Source organism: Benincasa hispida, chromosome 1 (genome assembly GCF_009727055.1).
Source record: "Benincasa hispida cultivar B227 chromosome 1, ASM972705v1, whole genome shotgun sequence".
Classification (NCBI taxonomy): Eukaryota; Viridiplantae; Streptophyta; class Magnoliopsida; order Cucurbitales; family Cucurbitaceae; genus Benincasa; species Benincasa hispida.
Window position 1 is genome coordinate 36,717,620 of NC_052349.1, and position 3,633 is coordinate 36,721,252.

Here is a 3,633-nt window from a genome sequence, read left to right on the forward strand (position 1 = left end):
CGATAACTTTATGTAATCAATCCACTTATGCATTATTTGATCCTGGTGCTACACACTCATTCATATCTAGCATGTATGCATTACATATAGATAGAGTGCCTGAGCGTATGAATGAGGATTTGTTTATCTCTACGCCTGTAGGAGATACTCTAGTTGTACATGAGTATTATAAGAATTGTGAAGTAATTTTTGGAAATCAGAGTTTTTGGGTTAACTTGATTCCATTAGAATTACTAGAGTTTGATGTTATCTTAGGTATAGATTTCCTAAGTAAACACTATGCCACTATGGATTGCTTTAGAAGAGAAATAGTGTTTAGGAAACCAAGAGAAAAAGAGATAACCCTGGTAAGAAATAAAAGAAGCTTAATATCAGCAGTAAAGGCTAGGAAATTGTTGAGTAAGGGATGCGTAGCCTATGTAGCAGTTTCACAGGATAAGAAACTGAGACCTGAGGATGTACCTGTGGTACAAGAATTCTTAGATGTGTTCCCTGAAGAATTATCAGGGTTACCACCTGATAGGGAAATAGAGTTTACTATTGAGTTAGTTCCGGGTACACCACCTATATCCCAGGCACCATATAGGATGGCACCGACGGAACTGAAGGAGTTAAAAGTTCAGTTATAGGAACTTGTAGATAAGGGGTACATTAGACCCAGTGTGTCACCTTGGGGAGCATCAGTCTTGTTTGTTAAGAAGAAGGTACTCTTAGATTATGCATAGACTATAGACAGTTGAATAAGATGACCATTAAGAATAAGTACCCATTACCTCGTTTAGATGATCTCTTCGATCAGTTAAAGGAAGCTACGGTGTTCTCTAATATAGATTTGAGATCAGGTTATCACCAGTTGAAGGTGAAAGGCATAGATGTTCCAAAGACTGCATTCAAAACTAGATATGGAGATTTTGAGTTCCTAGTAATGCCGTTTGGATTGACAAATGCTCCTGTGGTATTTTTGGACTTGATGAATAGGATATTTCATCATTATCTGGATCAGTTTGTAATAGTTTTCATAGATGATATACTAGTGTATTCTAGTAGTGCAGAGAAGCACAAAGAACATTTGAGGATGGTGTTACAGATTCTAAGGGAAAAGAAGTTATATGCTAAATTTAGTAAGTGTGATTTTTGGTTAAATCAAGTCATATTCCTTGGGCATATAGTTTCAGCTGACGAAGTTAGCGTTGATTCCCAAAAGATAGAAGTAATCGATCCCTGAATGTAATCGAAGTACGCAGTTTTCTGGGTTTAGCAGGTTATTATAGGAGATTCATGAAGGGCTTCTCCAAGATAGCTCTACCGTTGACAAACCTGATCAGAAAAGATGCGAAGTTTGAGTGGTTGTCAGAATGCGAGCATAGTTTTCAAATATTGAAACAGAGGTTAGTGTCAGCACCAGTATTAACTCTACCTACACCAGGTAAGGAGTTTGAGGTTTATTGTGATGCATCCCGACAAGGGTTAGGATGTGTGCTGATGCATAAGGGAAATGTAGTAGCTTATGCTTCTCGATAGTTAAAGAAGCATGAATGTAACTACCCTACACATGATTTAGAGTTAGCAGTAGATATGTTAGCTCTAAAGTTGTGGAGACATTACCCGTTTGGTGAGCGGTGTCATATATTTACGAATCATAAAAGTCTAAAGCATATCTTTGATCCGAAGGAACTAAACTTGAGACAGAGAAAATGGCTCGAATTAATCAAAGACTATGATTATACCATTGACTATCACCCAGGTAAAGCAAATGTAGTAGCTGATGCTTTAAGTCGAAAAACTAGATCAGCTAGAATTAGTATCAATTCAGTGAAGGGTACACTGATTCATGAGTTGTATAATGCTTGGGCAACATTATCAATTGGTCAAAAAAGAGGGTTATTAGCTTCATTTCAAGTGCGTCCTACGCTCTAGAAGATATTCTACGTGAGTAGTTAAAGGATTCTAATCTTCAGAAGTTAGCTGAAGAAGTAGATAAAGGATTGAGGACGGACTACCAATTAAGAGCTGACAAAGTGCTATTAAAAGAAAGTAGGATATGCGTACCTAAGGACTTAGCATTTAAACAAGCTATTCTAGAGAAGGCACATAGTTCGGCCTATGCTATGCATCTAGGCAATACGAAGATGTACGGAACATTAAAGAGATCGTACTGGTGGCCTGGTATGAAAGAGAAATAGCGGAGTGTGTTGACAGGTGCCTAATATGTCAACAAGTTAAACCAGAAAGACAGAGGTCAGCCGGATTACTTAATCCACTCCCAGTACCAGAGTGGAAATGGGAGCATATTACAATGGATTTCCTATTTGGATTACCTAAGACACCAGCGAGCTATGATGGTATATGGGTAATTGTAGTTAGATTGACAAAAATAGCTAAGTTTTTACCTGTTAAAGTTACTTATACCCTAGACCAATTAGCCAAGTTGTATGTTGATTGAGTCGTAAGTCAGTTTGAAGTTCCAGTTTCAATTGTATCAGATCGAGACTCTAGATTTACCTCAAAGTTTTGGCCTAGTTTGTAGAAAGCTATGGGAACCAAGTTATATTTTAGTACTGCTTTTCATCCACAGATGGATGGTCAGTCTGAACGAACCATCCAGACATTAGAGGACATGCTGAGAGCATGTATATTGTAATTTAAGGGCAGTTGGGATACGCATCTGTCATTAATCGAATTTGCGTATAACAACAGTTACCATTCGAGTATCGGGATAGCACCATATGAGGCATTATACGGAAGACCATGTAGAACTCCAATATGTTGGAATGAAGTCGGTGAAAGGAAATTACTAGGTCCAAAACTTGTGCAACAAAAATCAGACAGCATTAAGATTATAAGAGATAATCTTAAGACGACTCGAGATAGGCAAAAGAGTTATGCTGATAAGCAGAGAAGAGAATTAGAATTTGAAGTTAGTGATAAAGTATTTCTGAAGTTATACTTCAAACGCGATACTTAGAATTTTCTTTAAAGAGAAAGTCATTTATGACTAGTTTTACTTAAAACGCGATACCAAAGGACATTTGAGAAGGTATCCGCCCAACTAGATACCGAAGGACATTTGAGAAGGTATCTATTGGTACTGAAGGACGTTTGAGAAGGTACCAAACCAACCAGATACTGAAGGACGTTTGAGAAGGTATCTGAACAGAGGTACCTAAGGTATGACGGTACTTAGTATGGCCACGTGCACATAGGTTGTTAGAGTCAGAGATTGAGCAAAAGAGTTCTTTCTTGACTAGCAGTTGGTGTTGGGATTGTTTTATCCACAGTAGGGTTATTCTCATCTGAGAAACAGTTTTACTGTTTTATGACTAAAATAGCTTTATATGTTTTATGCTTGGAAAATGTTTACACTGTAGTACAAGTACTGTAAAAGCTTATGTTTCAGTTTGAACTCTTATTTGAGATTTTGCATGAGAATCAATTATCTTTCTTAAGTCACTCACTAGGCGTAAGCCTGTCTCTTATACACATCTAGATGTGTATAAGAGACAGCCCCCAGGTAGCGGTCAAATCCTCTGAAGATAGCTCTACATCTGCTCTGCCACTAAAGGAATAAGAGATTATAACCCGTCGGTCTAGGTGGTTACTGTTAATATTGTACACATGTTACTGTTGTTCATA